The 19472-nt window shown below is 39.5% G+C and overlaps 1 protein-coding gene across 3 annotated transcripts in view; it reads left to right on the top strand.

The window, feature by feature from the left end:
- Positions 1-19472, top strand: part of AMPdeam (AMP deaminase) — a 172507-nt gene that overhangs the window by 29272 nt on the left and 123763 nt on the right. The window lies entirely within an intron of this gene.

Raw genomic sequence — 19472 nt, forward strand, 5'->3', positions numbered from 1 at the left:
GTTCGACGTAATTGACACGGCATGGAGTACTGATACATGCCAAGAAAAAGCCTGAAGAAGGGGGCGGTATGACCCCCGAAACGTCGATTTTATAAACAGAGTATACTCACATTACGTAAGTAAACGATTTATATTTTTTATAAAATACTTATTGTCTCCAAAAGTGAGTAATTCGCACAAGTGCAAATATGAAGATTTACTTAGTGCGTGTTTGGTACAGAACTATTTTCCGTCCCATTCGTATAACGTGATGACTAGGTTAGGTTTGGTGCTCTGAGCATTACTTCCACTCCTATACTCTGTCTCAGGAGTTGGTGAAGCAAGCAGACAAGAAAGTTCTCTACATAAGTAGAGACTCGAGAGGGCCCAACAGATGAACGCGTGAAAGGGAAATGAGTGCATGGAGGGGGCGTACTGCTTCGCTCCCCCCCCCCCACTCGCTTTCTCCTCTTCTTTACCTACCGCTATGCGCGGCGTTGCTACACAGGCTTCTGGAACAGACTGTAGATGGTTTACAGTAGTGATGGCACCAGAAAAAATAGCTGGGGAAGGGTATTTTCTAGGGGAGTGCAAGACCATTTAATTACCGCTCAAAATGAATATCTGGGCTTTAAAGAAGTTACGTAAGTTTTCTTGGGTCGAACGAATGCACCATCTCCTGCTCCTTCTGTGTATACGTTGAGAGTAGGATTGTGATTACACACTTTTTTTTACCTGAATACAATACAATACAACGTGCATACAACGTTTTCCTTACGAAAAACAAAACGCTTTGCACTGTGACGTCTCACAAGCCCCGCGTAACTTATAAATTAATACTTTGTCCGGCTTTCTCCAAACTTACTTCTCAGTACTCTGAATACTTTCTTCGTAACTTCTTGCACTGCTTGTAAAAATCACCAAACTTGGCCCGCCTAACCTACTCACCATTTCTCTGATGCTTCATTGCGACTTGAAAATTATCGAGAGAAGTTGTTCCCTATAGACCTCTCTATACACTGTGACACTTTGGGCGATGACACGCTGTTTTTTTCTTTATACTATGCATTTCGAGACGAGACAGGAAGTTACAACTCGAGACGAGACTAAGACACTGTCAAATGTCGTCTCGACATCATCCCTATTTTTGTTGACGAGGTTAAAAATTATATGTATCTATCTCGAACAGTTTCTTATTTATCGATTAAATTTAAATTTATGTGGTAGCGCTGTTCCCGTGCTACCAAACGGTGCTAGGGACTCTATCCAAATACGAAAATTGCGGACTGTAGTATGTGACATCGAAGCCACGAGAGTGGTTTTTGCTAAACAAGCTCAACTGTGCTATGTTGCGTGTAACGTGTAGGCAATCGTCCAACAAAAACATGGCTAATGGTTTGGGTCACTGAGTAATTTAACCTCGTTGTTTGCTTTTTCGTATCTTTTGTGCGATATTTACAAGATTGATCAGCGCGGGAAGGCTAGTGATCTTCTTTGTGGCAGTTAATTCGCTGAAGCCAAACGCACTGCATTTTCAGGACCTGCTCTTTAAAAAGGCTCTGTTGCCAAGTGAATGTAGATCAGGTTAGAATTAGTCTGGCCTTGGTAACTTTTGTTAAAATTGTTTTTTTCTTTCAAGAACAAGAGGTGGGTGCATAAAGTGTGCTGTTTCAGAGAGAGCTCAATTGCCAGTCTCTCTCTTCTTCACATGCACTCCCAAACGTACAATGTTCGAAGGTTAGTCAATATGGGCAAGCTAAGCTTATATTGGGTTGATTCATACATTCGTAGCGTTTTATCACCGTGGCAAAAGTTTTTATTTCACACTCATTTGAGATGAACAAAAGACAGAAAATTTATAATCAGTAATATATTATCTTTCATTGTCTATGACTGTCTTCCAACGCCGAAACAGTCTTTCGATTCCATGCCTGAAGAAATCAGCTGATTTAAGGTTAAAGACGTCGTGAAGCCAAGTTTGAAGAGCAATTTCGCAGCGGCGTGCATTCGGGGTACGCAAGGTACGCAGTGCGTACCCACAACACAGTAAGAAAAAAATAAACATTTTTTCGTCTTCCCCGAACATGAAAATTCAACAATTATCGCTCCGAAAGCAGTTCCACTGCAAGAAATTCCGATTTCCGCACGAACACGCTGATGCCTGTCTCGTGTAGCCTAGCCTGGCCTTCCTCAAGGCAGTCCCGAATGATCTCGATTGTGACTTCGGCACCCACCCGATCCGCGTTCCTGCCGATTTCCGCAGAAAGACGCTGTTTCTTCTTTTTGGTACCCTAGAAATTCGGAAGGTAACCTCAGTGGCTAAGATCAGCCCCGACCACGTGTTTGGGTCTGCCCGAGCTCCCCCCCCCCTCTCTCTCACTTATTTTCCTGTTCTAAGCATCGAGGGTACCAAAGAATTTGACAGCGTATGCAGTGTTGACAGTAGTCAACATATATTTTTTTCTGGAATGTTAGCTTACTAGCATTTAGCAGCCGCGCGTAGATAGATCACTGTGTTGGGTTGCAATAAAAATACATTATAAAAAGTGATAGAGGAATCAGAGAGTAGGGCAAGAATATGTAGTGGTGGAAAATCATATTTAACCTATACGCGTAAACTATCACATATAAAATACACTAGCAAGTTGTTTTTTTCCGTATAGGGAGGTGAGGACCAGAGTGGATTGGCCGACTGAGGATTGGGTCTTGCGTGAACTCCCTTTTGACGTCGTCAATGTGTCGAGGGGAAAATATGTGAACAATTTGCAAGTTTCGCACAATTCTCAGAGTACGAGATAACGAGAGTATCTGTTTATCTCCTTTCGCGATCAACATTTTATTTGAGTTCCATAGCATGGGTGTTGATTGTTGACCCGACGATATGAATGAATGATAAAAGAAAAACATAATAAAACACAATTCTTACAATGGGATTCGAATGAGTCCCCCTCCCTCCCGCCAGACATTGCAAAGTGATGTAATTGGATGTTATATTGTGCCTATCATAATTTATTTTAGCTTTTCAAGTATTCTGGGATGTATGCTGACGTATTTTCTACTTGTCGTTAATTCGCGATTAAAATTGCCACCTGAGCGCTAGTGTCGCTTCCAATATGGCCGCTCTACGTAGGATAAATCTTTGTTTACATTCAGTAGTACTACGTAATAGCAGCGTGTTGGCATTGCTGGTATGGAAGAAACGTTTAAATTACGCGTTATATTTAAATATTGCGAATGCGATGTGAATTCTAGGAACTATAACGAAGGTGAAGCTGTGCTGAGAGCGAAGCATTTAATTATGATAATGAAAATAACACGGAAAACGCACACGAAACTAATGTATACGCACTGGTTTTTCAAAGCGGTGCTGTTTCATCTGCACTGCACCTCGGTTGTAACTGCCTAACTGGGGCTCTCAGAAATGATTTGAAAATAAAGCAATTCACCTGTATTGCAAAGCTTGGGAGGAAATAAATGAAAACATGCTGTTGCAGTTTTTTTCCCGAAAGAGGCAGGCTGGTTTAATAACAACACCGGATAATGATGATAATAATAACAATAACAACAATTTCATTGAGGCTATTTTCAGTCTGCACTGAAAATTAACATACTGAATGAAACAACAACATTAGCATGTCAATTATGTTTTTTCTGACTTACCTTTATGATTACGGACATTAATTAATTCTCAAACTATTTTCATCTTTGTACTTAATCGACTTACACCTGTTTCAAATTATACATAATACATTGTTTTCGAAAAAAATGTTATATTCATAAAGAACAATTTAAAACTTACTTTCATGGCAATAATATCATCTTTTCGAAAGATTATTTCTGAAAATAGAGTGAACAGACTCGTACATTCCTTGCCGCATTTCAGTTATGCCAATCTTTTCAATCAGTTGTTTTCTCTGATTTATTTAAACATTTCATTTTGTTGAAAATGGAAAACGCGTCTAAGCTTTTCACTTGCCCGAACCACAAAACTATTTAGAGCAAAAAACTGAACAGTATACGCTACTTTTTCGCATATTCCCTATTCTTTGAACGGCTTCAACACGGCGAAGTGCAGCGAGGTGTCCTACGTGGAGTGATTCCTGAAAATCTCACCAGATGGCATATCGGATAATTTTAATCGCGAATTATCTCCCTTCTACAAAATACTTTGTCGACTGGCAACTCCGATTCATTCGTCCACAAGAACGCGCGGTTTACGGGCATAGCGGACCGGACACACCGTACCGTGGGAGGTTGACTTTTGCTTTCTTCTGTTGTGTGAAATTTGCAAGGAGTGTTTCGTTCATATTATTTACATTACAGGATCTCTATTGTTTGTCGGTGCAGCGAAGTGATAAAATAGGAGGACCGGGAGTTATTGATGACATTCTGGAGAAGGGATTTTCGGCATTTACGAAAAAAGTGTAAACAATCCGAAATGGATGGTTTGTTCCTGATTTGGAAGAATTGTTTCAGGCAGGAGTTGTGAAGGATGGTAAAGCAGTATATTAGGCATTTTGAGAAAAAATATCTCTACAGAGTGATTGACTGAGTAGAAAAACAGTGAAACTTTATTGTTGGCCTTATTCGTTGGTTTCCTCTGCGAAAGGTGTGAAATAGTAGAGGATACTGAGATTTATCAAATTTATTACATGAAATTTGAAAGGACGGAAAATGATTGTGCCATTTCCTTCCCGTTCACTGTTCATCGCACTGCATGAAGGAAATAATCGAAGTTGAATTGTTGGACTCTACGTAGCTACTATCAGAATATATTTGCGAATATAAAATATCATTCATATATTTTACCTCGTTACAAGGGTGAGAAATTTCCCATTATAATATTGTAGAAAGAAGTTATTTTCTGAATACCATGGTGGCCCGGGAGGGGGGGGGGTCTGGCCCCCATAATCCATTTCGGTTGGCCCATGTTGCGTACCCTAGTCTAAATGTCACCGCACGCCACTGCAGTTTCGTTACCAAAGGAGTTTCCTTGAAGATTGTTAGATTGAGAGCTGAAAAGTTGGAAATCTGAGGGCGCAAGATCTGGGAAGTAAGAAGGATGTGGAATAACCTCCCAAACAAGCTCTTGGATAGCAGCTTTTGCCATGTTAGCGGAGTGTGGGTGTGCATTATTGTGTTAGATCAGCACGTGATGCAGCTTCCTGGCCTACTCGCCGATTTGTGTTGTTTTCACTTAAAGCGTGCGGATCCTGAACCTACCCATGGAATGGAAATGTCGCACGATTGTTGAATGGTCACATTTGTTAATTCTCGGGTCGACTGACGTGCATCATCGTGGATTAAAGCGTTTAAGACTGTATATCATGGAAAGGCCTTTTCCGAATTCGCCTTTCTTCTGCCGATAGAGCGCGCACAGCGTTTACACCACCAGATGTTTTGTCCAGGAGCGCTTCGCGAGGCCCTCAAGAACACGCCTCCTCCGGTACGCGGGCAGTTAGTGATTGACAGGTCGTAAAACCCTTGTCAATTCTTTCCTCAGACATGTCCTAGGTTTTGCTGTTCGGGTCGATTAGCATCTTCATTGCCAAAAGCTGATCTTACCATTTCGTGTCAAAGTCCAGACGATAATATAGAATCCTGCAGCAACAATATGTGGCTTGTAACGTACATAATTGTGAGAGCTTCTCTTCAACGAATAAGGAGTCCCAGTATTCTACTATTTGACCTCCGGGGCGAGGTAGTTAGCACAGCGCGCTACGACAGCAGGGGTCCCGGGTTCGAATCACGAGTAAGACATGGATGTTTATGTTCTGAATGTGAATGTTAAAAAATATGGAACTGAGTAAATACTGATATATGAGAAAAGCAGATAAAATATGACATCGGACTGCCACGTAGTAAACCCAGGTTTCGATTCTCAGTGTGAATGATTTCAAGCGGAAAATTTTCCAACATTATCCTTGCATAAAACCGACTCTGTGAATGTATTTGATCTATTTTTATAAAACTTTCACTGATACGCAATATATGCGCTAATTTAATCAAACTTGCATATTTTAATTAATATTAGGTCTAAAGCAAAATATGGCCATTTAATACCATGTGGTCCAAAAAGATATTAATTGAGAAAATGGTCAACTTTTTATATTTATATAGCCTATATTTTTGTTGTTGTAACCCCTATGCAAGGGTAGTATTTTCCTTTATATGACTTCGTTTAAAAATTGCGGCCCTGTTTGACTTATGATTTGCGGCATTTTTAGCCTTTGTAGACAGTTGCTGTAATTATGATAATTCATCTAAGAAAAATGATAGCTTGGGTAAAAAACATTGTTTTCAGTACATTTCAAGCTACATTGTATGTTTCGTGTATTTTTTCAACATATTGATTTTGACCAAAATTCAAAGTTTAGGATATTTTTATTAGGGAAGTTATGTAATATCAGAGTATTTCGGCTGAATTACTGTTATAGCTCTTTGATCGTTTCTTGATTCTCTTTTTCAAAATTTTGAGCCCAGATGTCTCCGATCGGGGAGCTAAAAAAATTGATATTTACAGCGTAAAGATTACTCTATGACTGGTACCTGTGAAACAAAAAAATCCAGATTGATATTTCATGGATAACAAACCTACAACAGGGGAGAGATTGGTCAAAAACAGGCATTTTACATTATTATTTACAAAGAAATGGTTGCTTTTTAATAATCATGTAATTAGAGTTATTGTGTTTATTAATTACATCCTGCGAATGGCGTAATTTGTCCGTTAGTACTGTTACGAATTAAATTTTCCTTTTTCTTTATCCCATTAGTTATGAAGAACTTCATCCCGGCTCGACAAATGTCACAAGGTCTTCAAACTAGAAAATAGACTGCTTTATGCCAAATTTAAGTCAGATTACGTGTCAGTAAGCAGTTTTTTTACCTGTCTAGACCCATACTTCAACTGCGACATTTGTTCGAACGGGAAGTTTACCGATTCTGGCCTATGTTAACTTATTCTTTATAGAATTACAACAAAATTGGTTGCTTTGTTATTTTATTGTAATTTTGAAAAATCCAATTATGTATAAAAAGATGTTTTGTTACTATAATTAACTACTTGTATTTGAAAGAAATTGGTAAAGCCACCCACCTGCATTATGCAATGTGTTTTGATGGTGTATTGGTGGGTGGGTGGTGGTGGCTCTTTGCATATTCACAGTTTCGCTTATTTATAGACGCGATGCAAATCGTCTCTATGCTCCCACGTAGTTATATAGTAGAGTCTTTTGTACGTAGATGCAGCCCATGCAGTGGGAGAATCCACTTTCCTCACCCTCTCCTCCGGGAATCGAACGGCAGTCAACCTCTCCTATCGACTGTCTTTATCCTCCCAAAAATAATTTCCGAAATAAATTATGACCGATTTTGAATCAGGTGCAACACAAACAACATTGGAGATATTGAATCGGTAGAGAAAACCCGATTTGCAGGTTGTAAACTTATATTGGCTCCCGAGCGTTCGTGTATATAAACACAACCCCCACCCCCCACCCCCAAATTTTTATAATTCTCGGCATTGAATTAATGATGGAGGTTAGTATATTGAATCTTTAACCCGAAATTCATTATAAAATTTTAAAATGAATTCTTAATGATTTATTGATTTGGTGTTTTAAGTCCACTTTATGCACAGTAAGGCTAATCGGGACTGGGCCAGGCATGGAACCCGGGATCCCTTGATTACAAGGCGACGACGCTACCACTGCGCCATCGAGGATGCTCAATTTTTAATGGGGATGTAATTCAAATTATTAATATTACAAAAGCCTCCCCGCTATTTATTCCATCCTGTTTAATGATTACGAAAGATTGTTGTTTCAATTTAGCATGTAGAAGGATTCGAACAGGTGTACCAGGCAGATTAAATCGGCGTTATCTTCCAACGTTTTGAGCACATACATAGCAACATCATCTCATCCCTGAAGATGAGAGCAATGTATACGATGGAAGCTAACGTCGATTGACTTCGCCAGGAAAGCTACAACTCCTATGTAGAAGGGTGGAAATACAAACGAGTTGGATGAGATAAATGAGGAAATTAATGAATGATAAGTCTGATGAGATGGAGGACAATATATATATATATATATATATATATATATATATATATATATACACATAAGAAGATAAAGTGCCTACTGGCAAGAGCTAAATATAATAAGATATTAGATGGAAAATACAAAAATTGATTTAGTAATAATTAGAGGTTATTGTAAGCGTAAAACATTGATGAATGAAAAATATGTTTTGATATGTTTAATAAGTTATGATTAGGGTGCGGATTTATAGGCAATTTTTTCTATCTATCTATCCATCTATCAATCAATCAATCATATGTTTTGTCACTGCTTTTTACCTACTAACTATTCATACTGTGCTTCAAAGGCTGCTTACTTTTAGGGATATTTGATATCGAAGTAACAAGCGACAAGCGACACGTGTCTCTTGGCAACTGGCTCTCAGTAATAAACGCAATCAACCATTCAGCTTGTGTTGTGTGTTGCTTGTGTGTCCCTAGGACTGAGTTATTTTTCATACCATCCATCTTATCGCCCTTGTCTGTTGTTCGCGCATGCACAGTGAATATTTTGCTTTAGACGGCGTGAAATATCCATGTCGCTTGATTGAACGCAGGTTTGTGTGACATGTTATCCTACAGCTGTGTGAAACGTGACAGGAACTGTTAATTTAAAGGAATGCCTTTCTCATTGTACATTGCATGAAATGAAACTGTGTATTTTCAGAATGTTGAAATTACTAAAGGACAGGGGTTCGAGGCTGAGAGCTTGAGTATAAATTCCACGTAAGTAGGGGTAGTTAAAGTGTTTGTTTAATCGGGTTGGCCTGGATCTCAGGATACCAAGAATATAATGTTGAGGATTGTCTGCACTGCCCTAAGTCCTAGCTTGGCTACCTTAGTAATATTAGACGAACATTGATTGGATTGTTCTCTAGACGAACCAGTATCTTTTTATCTTCGTATATTAAAAACAATAACTACTATATTCAAGGTCTGGTGTTCAAATTTCCTGCCGATCGGAAGTATTCTGGTGGGAAATAAATATTTACAGTCTAACTTATAAACAGTGGGTGGATTTTCTTTACACCTACCATGAGATGGGTTGATACCCCGACTACTGGAGAGGGATAGAGGAGTTTCTAGGAACGCAAACCATTTCCGAAAATAAAATGGTCGCTACGCTGCGCCGCTGTTATTGTTGTTAGTTTTATGACAGTTCTGCCATTCGCCAGCTTTACTGATCTTCAAATTTAACAAGTATTATTTATATATTTTATTCAATTTCTGTTATTTAGCGTCATTTTTTAGCCAACTTTCGCTAATCGTGATGATGATGATGAAGGGACGCCACCAAGGTCTAGTATATTATTGTTGTTTTATTTAATGAGTTTTAATTGTTTCATAATTTCACAATTTGTAATATGTAAATATCATAAACCATTGCATAAGAAGAAAGTATCGAAAGACACGCATAAAATGTCGGTTCTTAGTAGTGCGGGGGAAAGGGAGGCACCAAACGACAATCCTGCCCAGCGACTGATCTATGGGGCTGGTTTCAACTCGTGAACCTCGTAGAACGGAATTCGCCTGATTATGTGAAATGACGGCGCACAGGTTCACAGTTGACACTTACGATTCATCTTTATGATTGTAATTTCGATTATGATAATCTGTAAATAATGAAGTAGATAAATAACGTTCAGGTATGTTTAAAGTAGTCGAGACCCAGAGTATGAAATACTAATGAAAAAAATGAAACCTGCAGAAATGAGGTAACGGCGAGGAAGAAGAAAGATCATCCGTGTTAGATGTAGTGAAACAGCAGTATTTGTTGGTGTTTACCATAAATGTGGAAGAACTGCGCAATTAACATAAAATTTCTTGCCCGATCATTTAGCCATACCATAGAGGTGTACCATTAAAATTCCTTTGAATTATTATTACTTTTCAAACAATGTATTTATATTTATTTATTTCGTCTTCTTTTACATGGCGAAGTTAAGGCTGTGGAGCCTTTTCTTCCACTTGACCATGTTTACAAAAAAAAAATGAATGTGAAATAATTAAAATATTGAAAGAGAAAGAAAGAAAAAAAATATAAAATCAAAAGCTGCTTACTTTTAGGGATATTTGTTATCGAAGCAACACGCGACAAGCGACACGTGTCTCTTGGTAACTTGCTCTCAGTAATAAATGCAATCAACCATTCAGCTTGTGTTGTCTGTTGCTTGTGTGTCCCTAGGACTGAGTTCTTTTCCATACCGTCCATCGTGTCGCCCTGGCCTGTTGTTCGCGCATGCACAGTGAATATTTTGCTTCAGACGGCGTGAAATATCCGTGTCGCTTGAGGATTTCACCAATTGAACGCAGGCTTGTGTGACATGTTATCCTACAGCTGTGTGAAACGTAGCTGTTGACTGGATTGTTCTCTAGACGTATGTGTCCCTTGTCACTTCGGTCTGCAGCTACATTGAGAAACGTTGCTGTTGACTGGCTCGTTCCCAAGCGACACGGAACATTCACATCAAGCAACAAGAGCCTATTCAGTTTAAAGCAAAACATGAACGAACAACAAACAGAGTCGACATGATGCACGATATTGAGAGAAAGTCCCAGTCCGAGCGACATGCGACACGAGAAGCTTATTTCAGTCATGAACAAGCTAGCTTGGGAACGAGCCAATCAGCAGCAACGTTTCACACCGTAGCGACATGGCAGGCCGCACATGCCTACGCTCGATTGGCGAAATTCTCAAGCGACACGTGTCGCCGGTCACTTGTCGTTCCGGTGTGTTTTCTCCCTCCATCACGATTAATGTATTCACATAATATCCAAAGTAAAATATTAATGAAACTAGAATTAAAAAAATTGCAAGATGTAGGTTCCATTATTATAACATAATATTATATATAGTATAATTGAATGTGCAGTGAATTATTTTTAAAATTTAAATATCTACCTTCAGCATAGTTGTCTTACCTCTTTATGAAATATATCGGTGTTCTCTAAATGTGAATGTATTGCCCAAGCGTGTTCTTTGTATAGACACAAATTGTATTTTTAAAATGCGTTGAAGTTAATGTGACTATAATTGAAATTATATTCAGAGATCGAGACGAAAACGAGAGAGCGTTTACATAACCCGGGACAAGAACAAGATTTACAGTTTGAAAGAGGACCAGACTGATTGTCTGACTTCCTCTCGCTGTAATTTCTGTAGGGCCTCCCAAGGCATGTATCTAGAAATACACCGAACCAATTGTGTCAGGAAAAATAATAATATGATGTTTAAGTTAAAATTATATTATTATCACATAAATAGGTAAAAAGATCGAATAACAGCACGTATTCATTATCTAGCTTACCTAAGATCGGCATAATTTGCATAAAAACAAGTGCCGTGGCAAAGAAATTCATTTCAAATTGATGAGGAATTGAATATTTATTGAATAAAAGAGAATGTTAGAGATCCGGTTAGCGAAAAGTAAAGTTCCTGATTAATATTTTATGCATATTGTTATAAATAGTAGCGTGCAAGCATAAATCTTTGGTACTGTCCTAATCCTTCTAAGCCCCCTAATTCCAATCTTTATTCCAATAAGTTCAAAGAGTGGGCCTCCTCGATGGCGCAGTGGTATCGTCGTTGCCTTGTAATCAAGGGGTCCTGGGTTGGATACCCGGTGGAGGCAAGTAGTGGTTTGGATCTCACCTTAAACTGTAAGTCCAGTCCCGATTAGACTTTCTGTGCAAAAGGTAGACTTAAAAACAACAAATCAATCAATCAGTTCAAAGAAATTTATAACCATCGATTATGTAATAAATGCTACACAAGTATATTTTCATTATTTAATTTTTGCACTTGGTAAGTCTTTCTTGGGGAGGGCTCCGGACCCCTCCCCAAATAAGTCCTTGAGTTTCCATGGAATTAGTAGTAATTATCTCGACTTGTATTCAAGGGGTCTCACGTTCGATCCCCGGTAGAACTACACAGTGGTCTGGATCCCACTTTATCCTGTAGGCCCAGTCCCGATTACCCTATTTGAGAATGTAATTGACTTAAAACAAATTTAATTTTGCTATAATTTATGTAAGATTCAATTGGGACAGTCTCTGTATTAATGTATTTATTCTTTTGGAAAATAGTAATAAGACAAATGAAAACACAATGAAAAAACAGCCGGGTGACGGAAGTCAACTTTGGATTTTCCGAAATGGTCGTAGCACGGTCAAAAGCCGCCCCCAAGGGAAAAGACAATGCCAAGGGTAGAAGAAGAAGTAATCCAAGCCACGCCCACAGTAGTAAAACCTGGTCAGAGTCATCTATCGGCAGACGGCTGAACTTGTAGGATTTGAAAATAACCTCGCCAGCCGATGGCCAGCCTCGCCACGGCTCGAATAAAGCCATTCTCAAAGGTGTTTGAAAATGCATATCAATGTTTGCAATGGCGTATTGTCACAATGGGCCTCTCAATTTGAAAAACAAAAAAATCAGTTTACTCAGGAAGGGTGCAAGAAAGCCTTGCAAGGTTTAATTTTTACAGTAACTTAGAATCGGGCTCTATACGCCGATCCAAAAACTGAGATATTTGACAGCTAATATCTATTAAAATATGGAAGTGATAAAAAAATTTCGATAATCACTGTTAAGATTCATCCTTTCTGATCAATTCACCACAAAGCTCATTCAAATGCCTCAAATAGTTTTCGAGAAAAAGTGTTCTGAATGAAGGTCTGTTTTTCCGCTGCCCATGATATGGCCTCTTAAACAGTTCTCATTAAAGCCGGATGCTCATCCTCAGTGGCGTAGCAAGGGTTGGGCGAAGTGGGCGACCGCCCGGGGCCTTGCGTCTCATGGGCTTGATACGAAAAATGTAATAAATAGATGTGAGAAAATACTAATTTTTGTGGGCAATAAAATTAAAACATTCTGTTTCTATCTGGCTTTAAATTCTAGTTCAACGTTATAATTTGAATGAAACGTCAAATGAGAGGCGTAACATACAGACAGGCGGGGTCGCTAAATCTGTATAGAAGACCGAGAAGACGCATGGCTTTTTTAGTGGTAGCTATAATATGATTATTAAAAATGAGTTTTTCATCCATGATAATGCCTAGGTCCTTTTGGGTGGAAACGTTTTGGATTGGTTGTTTTCAATAGAATAAGTAGACACCACTTTGTTCTTTTTTAGGGAATAAGTAAGGAAAGAGCATTTCTGAGGGTTTAGTTCTAAATTCCACTGACGACACCATTTAACAAGTTCTGTGAGAGCATTTTGAAGAATCATCATGTCATGATGCGATGAGATCTCCTTAAAGAGTTTACAATCATCCGCAAACAAAAGTATATTGATAGGGAGGGAGGACAGTTTTTCAGTGAGGCCCTAAGACACTCCCCTGAGGAACTCCAGACAAAACGGGAAGAAAGTTAGAAGAGTTACCTAAAAGAACAACACGTTGTTCACGCTCATGGAGGTAGTCCTGGAGTAAAGAGAGAAATTTGCCATGGATGTTAAATCTGGATGATAATTTATGAAGAAGAAATTTATGATTAATTTTGTCAAAGGCTTTCGAAATGTCCAAATATATAGTGTCAAGTTGGGAGTTATTATCAATAGCTCTGGCAGCATGCGAAAGTAAGACGGAAAGAGCTGCCTGGAAGAAAACCATGTTTTGCTGTGTTGATATATGGCGACGTAAACTGAAGTAACCTGTTTTTGATTATTTTTTCGCAAATAATTGATAGTGGCGATAGAAGTGAGATTGGTCTATAGGATTTTACACATTTTTTATCTCCAGTTTTGTGAATGGGCACACAATGTTGGCCCGTTTGAAGTTTTTCGGAAACACACCCTTAGAGAAACATTTGTTGAGTAAGGCAGACAGAGGAAGAGCCAAGGAGTCGGCAGTTTTACGTAGGAATATTGTGGGGATTTCATCTGGACCTAGGGACCGGTGGAGGGGCAATGAAGCGAGAAGGGATTTTACTTCCTCGGGGGATGTTTTGATTGAAGATAGTGTGTGAGGACAGACAGCATTTAAGTGGGGGAGAGGGTCGGAAACTGAGGGAGGTGAGAAGTTCTGATGAAAAAAAAAAATTTCTTCTCCACTAGCAATATCAGTATTATGAACAATTTCTTTAGGTATACGTGGGCTTTGTTTTCTTGAATTAGTAATGTGAAGAATCTCTTAGGGTTTGTAGTACATTCGGTTGCTATTTTCCACGTCTCCAATAATGAGCTACTATTGACCATAGTTACTTCAGAGTTCTGCTTAACACAGCTTCAGATGCAGCGATTACCCTCTGTAACGAGTACAAACATAATTTAACCTTCGAATTTCCTGATCAAGTTGCAGGAAAATGCTTAAATCTGAAACCACCTCAACAACATCCATATGTGCTTTCGCAAAGTTTCTTCTCCTTGATATCTCTATACTAGCTTCCATTCCAGTGTTCTCTGTACCGTCTTCTGTTTGTTCCTTACTCTAACTCCTAACAATCACGACAGAAGAACTATCATTCTCAAAATTGAAACTTACGAAGAACTCCTGGAAGCTAGTGTAGGGTAGTATGATTCAGGTCAAATTTAGCGGACTCAGTAATCTCACCATTGAACGTGAAAGGACAAGTCTATTAATGTTGTGAGTAAAAGTGTCATTCGCAGCCCAGAAGTCAGCTTTCTTTTAAGAGGGGCGAGGGAGGGGATAAATATGAAAAGTCAAAATATTAAAAATTATCAAATCTTTCCATTTACATCAAGGTATCTAGGGAGTGGAGTGATAACACACAGAAGGCAAAGAGTTATGACATGGTATCACATATTTTTTCCATCTCGAAGCATCCCAACCGTACCAAAAAAATCATATTAGAACCCATCCCCCCGAGTGGTAGCGACAGCTTGCCTGGCTCAAGGCCCATGTTAAACCCAGACAGAAGATTGATTTGCTTTATTTTACTTCGCCTTTTGTGCCCCTGTTGGCTAATTTGGGAAGATTGGGATGAGTGATGATATGATGAAATTGATGAATAGACACACTCACAAATATCCATGCCCAGTCCGGGATTCGAACCCGGGACCCTTGGCGTCGTAGCGCGATGTGCTAACCACTCCGCCACGGGTGCCGGCGCCCCAGACAGAAAAATATGTCAGATGTTCGTCCTCCCCCCACCCCCACTTGACACTTATTGTTCTTTAGCCCAAAAATAACACTGTCTTACTTCAAACCTGGAAAATTCAATGCGTATTCACAAAACAATGCCGCTCCGCAGTGTTGCCGTACCAAACACAAACGCTACGCATCATCCCAATATAAAAATTATCTGCTGTTTTCTATCCATCTACTGCCCACGGTAAAGTACAGTGTACTAAATTGAATTGAAGTTGTTCTACATCGTATCGTCGCTTCCAAAATTAATCTTGATCATACGGTTGAGTGGAGAGGTGAATGGAAGAACTACCGAAACAATTGCTTTACCTGGGTTTGATTCGAACTTTGAACCGTCGCTGTTGAAGCACGAGTCACTTTGTATTCCATGTGGAAAGTAATGTAGTGTTTCGTTAGCCATAGAGTTCAACCACAGATAAACGTATTATTGTTTTATAGATAACCTATAATACGTTTATCTGTGGTTCAACATTTCACGACCCGATGTCAACAAGAGAGTTTTCTTCTTCGCTTTCCTTCCACTTTTGGCGAATTGTGAAGATGAGGATGCGTGATGATTAGGTGAAGATAGTGGACATCCACAAAGAACTCCCATGCCAGGACTCGAACCCGTAAACATCGGTGGCGAGATAAAAAAAAAATCTACCACTTAACGCGCTCGGTCACCAAGTTGGTAACAAAAGTTTTAATAAGTCAAAGAAATGTGTATTGTATTACTTTTTCCGCACACATCAGTTTTGGCGTCTGAATTTTTGCTGTTGAGTTCGCAATTGCCGTAGTACAATTTCGAACCCATTATCGAAGAACGAGGCCGATAGAGTTTCTGTAGCAATATCAAGAAGGATCGATAAAAGAACTTTACTCCTCGAAATTTCAGTCTCGATCGAAACTTAGTTTTAGAAAAAGATGCTTTTTAAAATTCATCCCTGGATTGGGTAACCCTTTTTGAACCAGTAGTGAATAAATACAGTACTTCGTGTTTGAAATATAATTTTATGATTTGTATGTGAACAATGGATACTACCCGTGATTGGACGTCCAGTTTAAAGTGGAATGCGAACGCGGGACCTGTTGATTACAAGGAGACAACGTTACCACTCTTTTCAAAGTATGGCTTGAATGGTTAGCTACGGCTTCTGAATTTGCTCAATGTTTTTGTAAAGAGTCAATAGCCTGTCATCAATTTGCACTAATTTCGCATTCTCACAATGGTCATTAGTCCGCAGTGGGCAAAGCTAGAGATAGTAGCAAATCGAAATTTCAGCCTGAAGCTTACCTTTTGCGATGACATGTAGCCATAAGTACAAGACGAGGCAGGGAATGGTGCATTCTGATGTTGTTACCATGCCTACTTCAACAATCCTCCCCGATGGCGCAGTGGTTGCGTCGTCGCAATGTAATCAAGGGCCCCGGGTTCGATACCCGGTGGAGGCATATAGTGGTTCGGATTCCACTTTAAAACTGTAGGTCAAGTCCCGGTTAGCCTTATTGTGCACAAAGCGGACTTAAAACACCAACTCAATCAATCAACAATGACTTTTTTTTTTAAAAAAAAAAATCATTATCGTGCTTATCTTTGTAAGCTGATCTTTTGCCATGTATAATACCTCGACATCTGTTTTAGGGTACTGAATATAGCAAAAGCTGATCTTGTGCGACGGTTGTGTCCACGTTGATATCTGAACCAACTTTCGACCATGAATTTAGGGGAGATTTCCAACTTTCGGCACTGATTTGAAGCTGTATTTTTAGAGAAAAAGGTGAGATCAGCTCTGTCAGGGCTCTCTGCGTGTACTGGGCCATGTTTCACTTTGATGGGAGATTAGTCGCGACAAATTTTGAGCATTTTTATCCGCGAGGCATGACTCTAGCAAATGTTTATGGTATGGATAACAGTGGCGGCTCGTGGTCTGGCTCTATCAGTCTATCGTCCAGAAGTGTTATACCACCCAGGCTCGTAGATAGAGGGGAGCAGGGGGACAACTGCTCCCCTGAGAGCCTCCTTTGCCCCCCTGTAAAATACAGAACACATTCCTACCTGAAATTCTCACTAATGTGTACAATTATATCATGTGTTACTCTAGCAACATAACAAAGACACTTATTGATTTTGTGATTTATTAGGGTGTATGGGATTCCGTGTAATGTCGTATCAGAATTGGGGGGGGGGGGGATTCCCTTCCAGATTCAAACTTCGGGAAATGATTTCACAATTTTCAGTATCTAGAACAGTTGTGACATTTTGAGTAGTCTTGTATTAAAGGTGCCGAATGTGTTCGGATGTTTTTCTTGGATGTGTTGCTATGAACTTGGAACTGCTTAAATTTTTGTTTGCCAAGTCTACCTTTTAGTAATAGTGATTCATGTGGTAGAGAGAGGGAGTGGATAAATGAATTTTGTTACTTAGCGTTGCTTTTCTGCCCCTTTTAGCTAATCGCAACAATGAATGATGGCGTGAAATTGATGAAGAGACACTCACAGACAGTGCCGCAACCAATGGGGGGCAGGAGCCATATCTCCCCCTTCCTGAGTACATTTGCTCGCACACAGATCGCTGCGTTCACGGCCTTCCTAAATGATGCAACCTCCCCTCACACGGCGCTCAAGCCAAAACATCCAATCAGCGTCGTCTACGCGACTGCTGCAACAGCGTCATAACGAGCGAAACTACCGTTGTGTTCCTGCCCCGATCGTGGCCTGGTCAACGCGGGTTGATATCACTGATCGCAGGCTTCTCCACCATCTCTCTTGGTGGAGCGGCGTGGGAACACTTGATATTTCGAAGGAGATAGAGTTCAATAAATAAGTATAACAATAATGATTTGCATTACAGATTTATTTGGGTGTGCACGTGCGAATAGGCAGAAGCCGCTACTGATGGATAATAATAAACAAAATAATTAATTTACATTTTATATAATACACAGATCACAATAGAGCATAAGAAATTACAAAATTGCATGTTTGTTAGTCCTAACCCATATGTATTTGTCCTCTGCTCCTGCAGAAATAAGCATCAATCAACCACTGCAAGATATGACGTCACTTCCGCCCGCCAAAGGTTAAACGTGCAAGATCTTGCAGTCGACTTGGAAGTTTTGCATGGCTCGCCGAACTTGGAATGAGTTAAAATTTCGCGATCTTGGTTGCTAATTAAATATACGGGAGAAATAGAATACGGGAGCCGGGAGGATCCAAAAATTTAGCTCTAATACGGGAGATTCCGAAAAATAAGGAAGCGTTGGTAACCCTAATCTGAAGCTACCAGAAACAGTTGAAAGTTGGTGCACTGAAGTGAAGGCCTATCAAATAATAGCTGGGTCCAACATAAACCAACTCGATCGTTCCGTCTGTGAGAGAAAACCTTCGGTCTGATGTAACCTTTCGATATCTCGAAACTGACAAAGATTAAGCGGCAATTTGTGAAGTTGAAGACCTGGTAAAGGTTATTTTAACAGGACATGAACAGGGGGGCGCATTGCCCCCAACCTTCGACGGAAGTCAATGTAAAAATGTTCTTGGTCGCTTCGCTCGCAATATGGTTGATTGTTTTCTGTAATGTATTTAAATAATATGTGTTATATATATGTATTGAATTAACTTAGAATACGTATACAATTTAGTGTTAGCATGTTGCTGTAAACGCCCTCCCTTACCCGGGAAAACAAAAGCTACCACTACCTAGATAGAGGCGGCAAAATCTCCCTCGGACAAGTGAAAGTGCTTAACGGTCCAGGTTGAGTTCGTGTATAGGGACGGTGACCAACAGTGCATAGCGATTAGCCATATAAAAAAAAACACATATATTTTCAATTACCAGACTTTTACCTGTAGCCGGGAAGCGGCTAGCTGCATACCTGAAAATCATGGGTAGCGACATATGTATGAAATGATATTGCCCAAATTAACATAAAAAATAAAAAGTATATTCAATTCATAACAAAAAAAAAAAAATCAGTACAGGTCCCCACTCTTGCATTCACACATTCTCTCACAGATCCAGCCTTTCTTGGGGCACATCAACAAAAATAATACATAAAATGCACAGGTTTTTGACGACAAGCCCTAATTATTGCATTCGCATTTACTTTTACATTGACTTTTGTTTTATCAGGTCATTTGTGAATTTCCTCCAGTGCTACTTCAAATCACTAGCCAGTCCTTACTTAAGTTTACCTTTAAAAATAGGTCGGTGCGGTGACAATACATTATTTGTCCAGAATAAACAAAGCGTCTCAACAGCAATTACGCTCACGTGGGCGGCCGTTTTTCCTTTTACTTGGCCTCACGTGGTCCTAAA

This window comes from Lepisma saccharinum, chromosome 16, assembly GCF_977018435.1.
Source record: "Lepisma saccharinum chromosome 16, izLepSacc3.1, whole genome shotgun sequence".
NCBI lineage: Eukaryota > Metazoa > Arthropoda > Insecta > Zygentoma > Lepismatidae > Lepisma > Lepisma saccharinum.